The 14,598-nt window shown below is 36.0% G+C and overlaps 1 protein-coding gene across 2 annotated transcripts in view; it reads left to right on the top strand.

Annotated features, from left to right (window-relative positions):
- The window catches only part of ralgapa2 (Ral GTPase activating protein catalytic subunit alpha 2), a 207,635-nt gene that overhangs the window by 38,060 nt on the left and 154,977 nt on the right, over positions 1–14,598 (top strand). The gene's annotated exons all lie outside the window — the stretch shown is intronic.

The following is a 14,598-nucleotide window of genomic DNA, read 5'->3' as shown; positions in this document are numbered from 1 at the left end:
ATTAGTGTTTAGTTTTGTTGCTGTTGAGTATCTTTTGGTATCTCTGGATCTGTTGATTGTTTGCTTCACCTGCAGCTCTAATGAGGTTTTGCATAGATGCTGGTTTTCTGGACGGCTTGTGTGCCGCTCTGCACAGAGCAGGTTTTTCCACTCTCTCTCCTGCTTTTCCTGGAGGTGCCGTCCTCCCTGTGTTTTTCCCGCGTGGCTGAAAAGTAGACTCTAGTTTGCAATACAAATAGGCAGGCAGGGCATTCTCTGGTTTCATTGCTCAGGGAGGTGAACAGTCTTTCTTTTCTTTTTTTAGGAAAAATAGAGTCTCGGTGTGAGAAGAAAGTTTGCGTTGCATAAACAGAAGTTAACTTGAAAGGTCACCCTGGGGAAATGCCTTTAATAGGTTTAATCAGAATAATTCACATTTTCACATTTATTTGTATGTGAATGTTTCTACATTACAATTGAGAATTTCTGTTACAATAGGTGACTGTGTCAAATTAATGTCCATATGTAAAAAATGTGCAGTTCTAATTAGGGCTGGGCGATATGGCCCAAAAAAATTATCACGATATTTTTTTTTATATCAGTCGATATCGATAATTATCACGATAAACGTCAAATCTTTATTTCTTTCAAGTTTAAAGGCAGATTTTTGCTCCTAAGTGAAAGTTGTATAAACCAGAGCATTAATTGTGGTTTTAACTCTTTATTGTCAGAACATATCATGACAAACACTTGCCAAACAGGTGAACATTTCACAAATCTGAGGTAGAACATTCAAACATTTGTCATTTTTCCTTAACAAAATAAATATCTGAATAGAAAAATATTTCTTCAGCACAGTTTGCAGTGCAGGCTGCAATATTCAAATTACATGTTTTGTCTCGAAATGCATATTTGACAGTGAGTTGACAGTAAATCTGCATCCTAACTCAAGCTAATACTACTCTGTTCAATTTATGTTCATTAACAAAAACAGTAACATATGTTTAAAAAAAAAAAAAAAATTAACGACCACATTTTTATTTGGTAAAATTTAATATTCTGACTGTTTGAGTTTTATTAAAATGAACCATTGGTTATCCAGTATCATGCATTTAGATCATGATAACCACAGATAAAACCAGGCATAGCCTAACTTATAGCACCTCACTATCATGGCAAAATGTAACTTTATGGTTTCTATGGTATTTGTATGACAAAAGTAGCCTAAATACATTATTAAATACTGTAATTATATTCCATTAGTCATTTAAAACATTGTCTACATTAATAATATAATACAATTCAGTATGTATATCCCACATTTCATGGTGCAGTTAATATTACTAGGCTAACCTTACAGTAAATCCATGGTAAATGGATTCAGTATCAGTTCATATTCTGACTGTATCACAGTGTTTCTCCTGTTCGTCAGCGCGGTTTCATCTGCCTTTAAACTGGTTTAAATCACTGAGACGTTTGTGTTCTTCGCTGAATTCAAGCGCTTCTCACTGGATCTCGTGACCGAGGCCGATCAGAGTAAACGCGTCTGCTCTAGTGAGCTCGCGCTGCCGTTTGGACTTTGATCCGAGCGGATAATAAACAGTCCGTGAGGCGCGCGGTTCAAATGAGTTTCGTTCCGCTTTTGGCGCATACACATTATCGAACATTTATCGACCTCTTGATATCGTTTTATCGAGAAAAATTATATCGCGATAATTATCGTTATCGTTTTATCGCCCAGCCCTAGTTCTAATACAAATCATGTAGTTAGCTAATATCATGTATTCATTTTGGCAGAAACAATGATCTCATTCAACAAGTTATTACCAGTTCATAATGATTACAATATATAGAAAATGGTGGTGCATATAGAAAAGGCAGTGGTGCATGTTGATTCAGAGCTGGCATCATCTGAAGTCCTCACAGGGGGGTTAGCGTCACCTCTTCTCAGGTGTTGGGCATCTGAAGTCTTCATAAGAGGCTGGATCCAAACTGGAGCTGACATACTCTCTAGTTACCTTCGGATGGGACAGATGGAAAATAATTAGCATAACTGCTGTTCATAATATTTCAAGCAAAAGATAATCATGTGCATTTGATCTGATATAACTGGAGTTCAAGGCTATGAGGTGCATGTGAAGGCTAAGTATGGTAACACAACTTGTCCTCTGCATTTAACCCATTCAGTTAGTGCACACACCCGGAGCAGTGGGCAGCCACTATGCGATTAGGGGTTAGTCATTAGGTTAGTCATTTCATCAGTCATACTGGAATCGAACCAGCGACCTTTGGGTTACTACTCGGACTCGCTAACCATTAGGCCACAACTGCCCCAATGTGAATGCTTGGCTTAAGAGATGTGTCTTTTAATTTAGATTTAAACTGGGAGAGTGTGTCTAAGCCTCCAACATTATCAGGAAGCTATTCCTGAGTTTAGGAGCCAAATGTGAAAACGCTCTCCCTCCTTTAGTGGACTTTCTAGGTACTACCAAAAGTCCAAAGTTTTGTGACATTAAAGAGCATGATGGATTGTAGGTAGGGCTGGGCGATATGGTCTAAAAAAAAAAATCCCATATTTTTTCCAAAAAATACGACCCCCCCCCCCCTTACTTTAAATCAATCTGCAGATGACAAAGAAATTGTTCAAAACAAGTTTTAACTTTATTTTGTTTTGACTTTCCCTTCTGGGATTTGATCTGGATTTCTTGGGGTTAAAGTGCTATCAGAAACAACAAGCCAGAAAGACAAGATGGCAGGCCCTGCCTTTGTAAACAGTGGAAATGTAACATAACATAACATAAAATGGGTGGATTGGGATTAAGGGGATGTAAAAAAAAAAAAAAAAAAAAACTTGCATCACAAGTATAAGTGTATTGTGATTGTCAAAACATTTGGTAGCCTAACTAAACAGAATTTTATTAAGTTTAGTGACAACACAATGTTTACATGATACAATAATGACTACTGCTAATGCTACTGTTTTTATTATTGCTTGACACAAATTTCACAATTTCAATTCAATTCTTGCGATTCAATATCAATTCCTTTGGATAAATATTAGGTACAGTAGATACGTTAATGTGTTATGTTAATTTTTCTCCAAAAGATAAATCTCACCTAATGCTGTAATAAACATACAGAGCCCTGTCAGCTGGTATTATTATTAAAGGTTAAAAATAACATCTCAAATTAAATATAATGCGTTTTTTATAATCACAACGTTGTAATATTTTAATGATATAGGTAAAAATATAATAAATATGTAATATAGTTATCATATTTAGCAAAATACCCCTCTCTATAACAATTTTAAAAGTCCAACTAACGTGCTATGGTCTTTAAATGGCTTTCCTGGGGTAAATGTTACGTTACGTGACATACTGTTCTTCAGCTGTTTTATGGACCTCTTTCCGCGGTTGAAAAATACTTATCGATCGATTTTATTACATTTCTGTAAGTTGAACTGTATCTTTCAAATTACCAATTGATAATTCGTGTTTATTTACTATTAACTAGTAGTAAAGAGTAACAGATGATCGGTTCACGTGCCGCTTGAACTGAGATCTGTCAGCGATCTGTCACGCCAAAACGGTGTTTATTGTTTGAATTTTGTAATTAAATTGACAAAATCTGCGAGCTGAGAATTTGTTTCATATAGTAACCTTCTCTTCTTGTCTCTGGGTGTCACTGTGCTCTTTGCTTCGCAATTTTTCTTGCGAAGCAATTTTCTTTGCGAAAAATTTGCGTGTGAAAATGGATGTGTGGCGTGAGAGCGTGTAAGAAGTGTCGATTGCGTGAGTCTCACCGTGAATTTGTGAGAGTTGCGGCCCTGCAGATTCAGTTTGTAAATGTTTTTGGCGGGTGTGCTTGTGCTGCCGCGGTCTTGTTCATTTGCCATGTTGTTTGTGTATATCTATGGCAAACGTTGAGCCCGTTCGGATCTACGGGAGCCCAGAGGGGAGCGTCGGCGGATGTTAAAGAGAAAACAGATTTTCATTCAAACAAATCAACGTAAACTACACATTCGAGTTAATCGATAAAATCGATTTATCACCCAGCCCTAATTATAGGGCGATAGAAGATCAATTAGGCTAAATACACAGGAGCTGAACCGTTTAGGGCCTTATAGGTCAGTAGTAGCAATAGTTTGTAATTGATACGGAACTTAATAGGTAACCAGTGTAGAGATGATAAAATTGGTGTAATATGATAATATTTTCTGGTAATAACTCTAGCAGCTGCATTTTGGACTAACAGTAGTTTGCTTCTTGAGCATGCAGGACAACCAGCTAGTAGTTCATTACAGTAAACTAGTCTAGAGGTCATGAATGCTTTTCTGCATTAGAAACTGATAGCATGCTCTGTTGCTTAATAATATTTCTGAGGTGGAAGAAGGCTGTTTTTGAAATATAATTATTGAAAGAAGTAGGATGAAGTAACAGTACATCCTTTTGTACATACAGTACATACAAAATTGTATTCCTACATATTTCTGTGATGTCGGTCCAGTAAGTAATATCTCAATCTGAATTGAATAGAAAAAATGTATTTTCAAAATTTTAAACACACTTGGTCAACTTGGATAATTTAGAGATTTGATCTTCTCGTGATGAAATATACAGTATAACTGACTATTATTGGCATAACTAATTCTGTTTTATAATTATATAACAAAGGGGTAGCATGTATATTGAAAATAGCAGGGGGCCTAAAACAGACCCTTGTGGCACTCCATAATTTCCTGACGTTAACAATTCCCCATTCATATTAACAATACATAATAACTCTCTCACATGGCCATTACCTTAATATTTCAGTCTTTCTACTCTTTAAGGCAAGTTGGTTCACTTGGTGTCCATCTTGGTTACACCCCAGAGCTGCTGTTGTGTATGTGGGCAAAATGAATAGGCTAGCTCATATACAATACTTGAATAGGGAAACTATCAGAACCTGTCTAACATGTTTCAGGTCAGTAATAAAATATGACAGCAATAGTATCATAAACTTTTTCCAGTCTTTGTCCAGTGTCTGTGCTATTTCTCTCTTGGAGTTATAACTGCTAAAATGTCTTGGTACTCTTTTAAACTAGAGTTGTGGCTTTCTCCTAACCTCCTTGCATCCACATGACTGTGGTCTCCAGTAGTTGTTGTTCCATCTTATTTGTTTCTTCTTCGATTGTGAAACAACAGTCAGGGCCCGTGTTGCCAAATTGTAGGGGTGTAACAATTCAAATTGCTCACGGTTTGGTTTGTATCACGGTTTTAGGGTCACGGTTTCGGTACGGTTTGGTATGTGCTATGATCAGGGAAAAAATGACTTATGTCACTTAAAAAAGGAAAATAAGAACAAATAATCTAACTACAAGCAACAGCACAAATGGATACAATAGAGCAAAGATACTAATCAAATAAACAGTGCTTTTCAGGTTTTTCAGGTAGGGCTGACATTAGTTTTCAGGTACAGAACTTGAATAAAGTAATCAAATGTAAAATAGGATTGCATATTTGACTGCATAAATTAAAGATTAATCCTAAAGTTACAAAAGCTATTCAATCAAGAGCAGTTAGTGATTTCCTTGTCTTTTGTTTGATTGACATTGTAGACCAATTAATTGAAATCATGAAACTTATACAGTTATTAAACTTAAAAAATAAAAATAAAATAAAAATTAAATTCTGTGAAATGTTTTTTTTTCCCACACAAATTTGGTGCTGGTAATCAAATGAAGACATACAACATGAATTTAATTTATTTTAATCATATGAAATTAAACAAACTTTTTGTCAAACAACAAGCACAATGAGCTTTACTGTTAAAATTAAAACATGGAAGAACATTTTTTATTATTCCTTAAAAAATAAAGTTTTGATGATAATTTATTTGTATTAGTGTTAGTATTTTTATTACATTGAGACTTATCTAAATTCTACTGTACAACAGTAATATATTTCTGTCAAGTTAAAAACTTTTGTTTTGACGGGTTGATGTGTCAGTGATTAACCCTCAGCGTGCCACAGGTTGCTGACCCCTGATTTAGACAATCTAGTCTAGTAATTTTAATCTTTGGCGACAAAATAATCGTTAAAAAATAAACAAAAATATTTAGTGAGTTTAATAAATACTATAACTAAAAGTAAGCTGAAAACTTTGTCTTAGAAAAAAAGAACAGAACCGTCAACTCTTCCATAGTGAAGGGATTGTGAGTGACCAGTAATAAAATCAAATATTCAGTTGAAAAATGTCAACCTGTAAAACTGCATGACCTTACTGGTGTCCTATTTCCAATGGGCTACTATTTAGGATAGAAAGATAGCTTGATGCAGGGTGTCTATAGGTGTAAAACGCTATTTTGCTGAGCAAATTGTGTATACATTCAACATATATCCTCCTACGTTAGGGTGTTTTTAAAATAGCAGCTCTAGTAGCTTTTTCTGCCCTTAAATTCAAAGGTCATGCTTATTTTAGATGGAAATATTCCGATGATTCCTGAGCTAATGCTTCAACTATACCTGAAACACAAGTATATAAAAACCTAACCCGAAACATAAAGTAAAATACAGAATTATTAGTAGAATATTATGTATTTAGATAAAAATTAATTGTGTGAAATAACCACAATAACTATATTGTTGTGGAGTATAATGCTCTTACAGGATCATAAAAATGAGCTTTGAAATATCTAAACATGGCTGACTTATGAGGACACCCTGTTTATTTATTTATTTATTTATTTTTTAACAGCAATGAGAAGAATGGACTTTGTGCTCAAACTGAACATCTCATTAGCTTGAAGATTTCTTCCAAGCTTTTCCCGTTTGCATTAGCAAGCTGTGTAGAGGAGCGCCTGCGTACAGCGACAGCAGGAGACCAACCATTAGTAGATCCACGCTGTTAATGCAGCACGAAAGCTTCACAACCTCCATCTTACACAGGCCCATCTCCACCAGCACACCCTCATCTCTCACTCATCCCGTGGCACAGCCCGTCCTGGCATCGCTGCTGTTCTGTGTTGTGACCGCACCGGAGGGGATTGCGGCAAACACCTCCATGTGGGTGTCTGACTGACCCCCTTTTTTATGGGTCGGCAGAGGAGAGATGATCGCTCTGTGTGGGGGGCTGGTATTGTTCTCCTCCTCCTCCTCTCTCTTTGTGTCTGGCACCATCGAGACATCTAGCGCACTCGTGGATCATGGCTGCGTTCTCCTGAGTGTGGATATGTGGTGAACACACGTTCAATAGCATGCACACGTTTATGTCTTGTTAATGTGTAAGCTGAAGATCGTGCCTGATGACACAGGGTTATATCATGAACTAAAACCATAAAAAACATCTTTGCAACTTGAAACAAACGGTGGCAAAAAAAAAAAAAAAATTTTATTTTTAGTGCTGGGCAATGGTTAATCGCGATTAATCGCATCCAAAATAAAAGTTTGTTACATAATATATGTGTGTGAACTGTGTATAATTATTTTGTATATAAATACACACATATGCATGTATATATTTAAGAAATATTTGCATGTATATACTGTGTATATATACATATTTATACATAATTTATATTATATATAAATATAAATATTTAATATATAAATAACACATTTTTCTTAAATAGATACATGTATATGTGTGTATTGATATATACAAAATAATTATACACATACACACACATATATTATCTAAACACAAACTTTTATTTTGGATTAATTTCGATGAATCGCGATCTGCTAGTTTCCAAGGCAACATTTCTCATTTAACTAAAACTAAAAATGTATAACAACTATGTAGTATATATTATTTGTATATATATAAAAAAACTAATGTAAATGACAATAACACAGAGACAAATTAAAACTTTAACTAAAATTAAAGTGGAAAAAGAAAATATAACAATAAAATGTAATTAAAAAACTATAATGTAATAATACTAAAATAACCCTGCACAGCTCAACATCCTGTTATTTGTTTTTGCACAAATATATGAATGCACAAAATGAATGTAGCCAACCCACAGCAGCCTTGCCCAAGCATATTCACTGTGACAATGACATTTTTCAACATGGTTTCAGTGGCGATTCCAAGCAACATGGCCACAAAAACGCTTGACAGAGTTGAGCAGCTTTATGCAAATGCACAGCGTTACGCCAACTATCAATGCAGGCAGTGAAGGTCACATGATCTGCCGCTTGGTATCGTTGGGTACCGCAGTTGAGAGCACTACAGCAGCTCGGCGTCCTCCAGAAATGTGATTATCTTCTGCGCCACCACAACTTTAACCAAGAGTTTCTGTGCAAGCCAAGATATTTTGATGGTTTTTATTTCTGTTGCGTTTTACTTTTGGTCACATACCTTCAATGAAATCTCATTGGTCAAAATCACATAGATCTATATTAAAAATAAAGTATCTTTTGAATCTGATTCACTCAGCATTTCAGTTTTTAGTGTGGACGGGCGAATAACGTGATGCTGGAAACGTATCGCCTTTCACCTGTTTAGGACACGCTGTTGCAGTTATTCCATATGCTGTGAAATCAGGCTTTGCCATGCATTGCAGAATAAACAGATCAACTTTCTCGCCTTTCTTCTAGACTCAATACAGCCACTGCGGTCTGAATTGAACTCGAGCATGCTGTTGTCTCAAACACACACTCATGCTGGCTGCTCATGAAACTACTTGGATGATGAATGAGAGCACTGTTATCACCCTTGATAGTCATTAGCTTAAGGCAGTTCCTTTGGCATCTAGATGGGCACATAATGGGGCTCGCTGTGAGCTGCCCACAGACCCATCACAGGTGCCACACACACACACACACACACACACACACACACACACACACACACACACACACACACACACACACACACACACACATACACACACACACACACAAAGAGCCTCTTATGGAAGAAGGGAGATGGACACATTTGCATGGCTTCCCATCTCCTCTTAAAACGGTCCCAAACGTCTCTCTTGAAATCTGAGATCTTCCCTTTATGACTGGCTTCAGATCAACACACACTAACTATTTCCAAAATCTGATGTATTTCTGACTGAAACAGGGATGCTCTGATCAGGATTTTTGCAGCCGATACAGATTACCTTGGCTTTTTTTGTCATCATGATCGGGTTATACCGATAACGATCCCGATCATCATTCAAGCTTTAAGTAATAATTAAGCTCTCTGTTGAATGTCAGTGTCAGGCCTTTAAAAACTGGGCTTATGCAAAACACTACCATATTATGACACTCTGGCTTATTACAGAGCCTACAAGACTTGATGTCAAAATTAACTTTAATTACAACCCATAAGGTGTAATTAAACATTGTCCAATATATGACTGAGGACAAAAACAAATAGAAACACTGCAACTCCGAAATTAACAAAATGATGAGTAGTCTGATACAAAAATGTGCAGCAAGTGCTGAGTATTTGTGTTCTTTCTTCCTAATTCCTATTTAAGTAGGTAAGGCAGGATTCTTGATGAGTGTGAGCGGTTCACGAGTGGAGCGTTCGCTTGTGCCGTCAGCGACTGAGTGGATCGTATGTGAGCATGTGAGCGGAGCTAAGCGTTCTAATGCTGTTAACTTTTCTTAATCAACATAGATGAAAAAAAAAAAAAAACATATTTAAACATAAATATGAAACTAGATATGTTTTCTTTAATGGCTATAACACTTATAGTACAGTATAGAGAAATTTCATGTCGTAGCTGGATTTGAGCGAACGTTGTTTTACCGTATACAAGAGACTGTTATGAAAAGCATCAGCTTTATTAGCCAGCTTTCTCTTTAACACCGAATGCACTGTTTACGTTCAGGTAAGACAAACTACTGTGTTTACGAAGATACTCGCGAAGAAGACGTACACTGTAAAAAATAAAATGGCATTTTTACGGTAAAATACCGGCAGCTGTGGTTGCCAGAACTTTACCGTCAAAAATATGGTACAGACATTATTGGTTTTACAGACTTAATTTAAAATTTACAGTAATAAACCGTATTTCATTATCTGATATAATGTTAATTTACCAACCTATTTATGTATTAATATCTGTTTTGTACCATTGTAATACACTGACAAACAACAATCATCACAGCAGTGATGAAAGTCACATGATAAATCAAAGCTCATCACAGGCAGCTCTTCCACAAGAAAGTTAATACTAATATAAAGAAGCTGCACAGTGTCATTCGCACAAACACTAAACAGCATCATGGTAACACATGAAATTTTAAAAATGCAATAAACATTAATTTAACAACATTAAATGTAACATAAAACTCTAATGTACTTAACTGCTAAGAAAATAACTAAGAAAACTAAGAAGAAACATAGTTATCTCAACAAAAATACATCAAATGTGAAGTGTCACGCAGGGAATTGTGGGAATGTCAATTTACGGTTTTTCACTGTAAATTATACAATGAGTTGTTCTTTTTCACTTTCAAAAACTGTAAATTTAACTGTATTTTACAGTAAAATTACATTAGATCTATCACAGTTATTTACCGCATATAGTAAGGAAACTTTCTGTTAACCAATTAATAGTTTTTTACCGTTAAAATCACGATAATTTTTTACAGAGTACATTTCGACACATAAGATCGGCCACTTTTAGTGACTCGAGCGATCAGTCATAGAATGTGATTATCGGTCGACACCGATCTGCAGCCGATCGATCAGAGCATCCCTAGAATAGATGTTGAGGATGAGCATAAAGACTTCATGGAACATATGAGAAGATATTTAGCATAATGTTCATGCTACTCACTTCTATACAATAATAGTGAATGGGGACAGTTGAAGCACCATTAAAGTATCATTACACTTGTCAACACGACTTGTGCGCTCTCAGGCCTCAATGCTAAGGCTTTCTTCTAATGGCTCAGTTGAGACAATGATTCAACTTTTTATTTGCCCTGCCAAAATTTTCACTGGCTAAAAAAGTAAATAAATAAAATTGAATAGTTATTGTTTTAGTTGTTTTTGACCAATTTAATATTTTACTGTAATAATAATGTTATGGCACTTAACTTTTAGATACCTGTGAAATTTCACAATTCTCGATTCCAATTTTGATACAACAGCTAAACCTATAGCCTAACTAATAAATAATAAATTACTAACTAATAAATTTCAAAGACACGAGTCAGTAATAAAATTAGAATAAAGAATCAAGCTATAAGCAATAGTGCAAATGAATAGTCTTCACTGTATAACATAAATGCAGATTAATCATTAAAATTAAAGTTATTAAAGTAATTTTCTCTCTTTCTGTTGTTGTTTGATTAACATTAATGACACAGACGGCAGCAGGAACATTAGGTTGCTGTCACTTTAAGACTAATGCACTGATCCAATAGACTGATGATACACATCACATGCATTTTCTGTCTTTACTCTTTATGTTCCATTAAGACTAGGGGTGGGACGATACAGGTACCTCACGATTCAATTCTGTGGCGATATGTGGTCCACGATATGATAATATCACGATTCGCGATATCTACGATATTCAATATATTGGAAGAAATTTCATCAACGATATATCACGATATATGTGACTGAAAAGAAAGATTAACAATGCATGTGTACATATTGAGAATTAATATACCGTAAAACTTCCCGGGTTTTTATTTTCCCAAATCGTCGAACTGCACCGGCTTGTATTCGAGACAGGCGTCTATATGAGACAGGCCTTTATAATTTAGTGTTGAGATGTTGTTCATTGAGTTTAGGCGAGTCTCTAATCTCTAAAAATCTCCAAATGCTCCACGTGAAACTGCGGTCTTCCGACCTTTTACTATCGTGTCAATTGATTTTGATTAATATGCGCGAGGGAGAGAGAGCAAGACAGCGCTCGTGTTGTTTGAAGACGTGAGAGTGCGCGCGCGCGGCCGTTGCGCTCTCTCTGCTCGTAAAACCCGAAGTGTCTCCACACTTTAGAGTGGAAACTAGCGGGTGGGTCTTTGATTCGTTTTATATTGTTTTCCGCCATTCTTCTCGCTTCTCTCTGTTGTTGTTAGTTAACTTGTGTTCTTCACCGGCCGCTGTTTGCGCCACTTTACCCCTATTTACTCGAACAGCGCCCCCCGCAAACAGAATGGTAGATACTGGGTAGTGACAGTGACACTGACAACGGGTAAATTAATCATTTTGTGTTGTAATAAAATATCGATATTGGGCGTTAGTGTATCGATTATTTATTGCGACAGAGAGCACAACAATATATTGCAATATCGATTTTTTTTCCCACCCCTAATTAAGACACAACTTACTGTTCAATAGGATACTCAGACAGGGATTTTGACATAATTTGTCCGTTCAAATGCAAAATGGAAGCAAAGGTGAAGTCCCATATTTTTTTACCAAATACCGTTGTGTTCATACAGCATTTAGTGTGACAGCGGCATTATATAGCAGAACTAACTCAACTAACAGAACTATGTTCAGAACTCAACACACAACCACATTCTCTGTAAACCTGCTGTTTGAATAAAACCTATAAGATTAATTGCAGAAGTTATGATTATCCACTTAAGTTGTAATGTAAGAAATAGCATTTCCCGGTCCAATCCTGAGAATACCGTGTATGTACTCATATTACACATAAAAGGTACGCTTTTATAAACTCACAGTGCCTATGCAACAGTCTCCGGGCTCACTGTGTCCCGGACACAAATATTTTAACGATACATAAAAGATGAAGCACTGTCTGGCCATCTGGATTTTCAGTATGGAGATTAAGGTCAGGATCGTGATTTTTCAGTAGTTTTACCGCATACAGTGAGAGTATTTTTAGTACCGTTTGTTGATTTGCTTTTGACATTTTATTATTTATTGGCAAGTTAACCAGAGGATTAACCGACTAATCAGAAAATAATCAATAGGTATAACACAAAACACACTAATTATCATTACAAAAATAAGAAGAAACACAATTAATCATATGTGATGTGTAAAGCAGGGACTTCTGGGAATGTTGTTTTTCTGTTTTTATATAATAATTCTTAGTTTTTACAGTGAATTTAACATTGAAATTATATGTATTGTGATGTTAAACCAACTACTGTTTTGTACCATTACTGTATATGGTAAGGTAACTTTCAGTTAACCAATCAACAAGCTTTTACTTAGCATTTAAATTTTTTTATAGTGCCTGAAATTTCATCAAAATATGTTTAATGTGACTGTGTCAGCGTCTGCGGGAATCCCTGACCCGGTTTCACTGGTCCAGTCCTGAACGCTGTGGTCCCAGGCCCTTCTGTCTCCATAACATCAGCAGACCTCTGATCCCTGAATCTCCTGCGCCTCCTTCCTGAATCCCATCTGACCGGGCTGACCCTGGGTCAGTGCTGTCCTGCAGTTTGACTTTTTTTGCTGACGGCTTAGTCTCTAGTGAACACGGGGCACTTTGCTGATGGACATGTTCCTCTACTTGTATCCAGTATGGAGCCTCATAGAAGCGGCAGATGTGTGTTTGAGTGTTAAATATGGTTATGTTCAGGTTGAAAGAGAGTTACCTCTTTTTTGTTCTTCTATTAAATAATTTGCACTAATAAAGTGTGCACAACTAACCAGGTATGCAAGTTTGGAAAGTGAATAGGGTCAATTTAGATTAGATTTCTTTTCTTTTTTTTTCTGACTAAGAAAAAGTGCACATGTTTTCTAATTTTTAAGAGTAATTTTTAAACAGTTTTAATAGTATGTTGATATACAACATATGAGCAGAACCAGCTAGTTTTCCTCATGAACTGGTGCAATTGGTGCAGTATCAGGAGAAAAATATAAAAAATACTCAGAATAAATAATTAAATGATTGTTTCAGCACGGCCCTAATAAGATGAGAGCGAGTTAAAATGATGACTTCTGTACCAAATGTTATCAGAATCCATTTGTAATTGTGCCCATTCTCACGAACAGCCGATTGGCCATCAGTGACATCCATTTAGGCACATTAGGACGCATCAGTATGCAAATGGACCTAAAAGGTCATAAATAAGAGAACAAGGATTTGTAACTCAGTCTCTCTGTCTCTCTCTCTCTCTCTCATTCCTTATCCCTCACTTCCTCTGCGCATCTGTATAAATTACCTTAAGTAACCCTGTGATTTTTGGTAGATCCGATCCAGTTTTACAGTCTCTTATTCATTTTAAATGAAAAATTATTACTACGTCATACAAATATTACAGACTTGTATTTTAATACCATTAACACAGTTGTGATGGTTGTGACATCAGCCAACTTATGGATATTTATTAGGTTATGCACAATTAATTTAATGTGGTCTTTTTACTGCTTGGATAAAATGTCTAGTGATCTGCTGATCTGGAGCCTGTCTGTAGAGGAATATTTGCCACGGCTGGTCCCAGGATTGTGTAAGTTATGATTGTAAGTGAATAAATTCATGGAGCAGCAATCAAAGGTCAAGCATGACTTCATGGATACCAGCGTCAGATATTAACCTTTCATTTAAGGGGCAATATTAGCTCCCTAGAAATTGATTTCCGGTCATTTATTTATAATTTTTTTGCCACTGTAAGTAGGGCTGTGCGATATGACGATATATATCGGATGGACGATATAAAAAGCCTATCGTTTCATATTATGCCA

The sequence above is a fragment of the Rhinichthys klamathensis genome, unplaced genomic scaffold, assembly GCF_029890125.1.
Source record: "Rhinichthys klamathensis goyatoka isolate OS25496 unplaced genomic scaffold, OSU_Roscu_1.1 h1tg000123l_1, whole genome shotgun sequence".
Lineage (NCBI taxonomy): Eukaryota > Metazoa > Chordata > Actinopteri > Cypriniformes > Leuciscidae > Rhinichthys > Rhinichthys klamathensis.
Note: the sequence above shows the minus strand (reverse complement) of the source record. Positions and strands in the feature narration are given on the sequence as shown.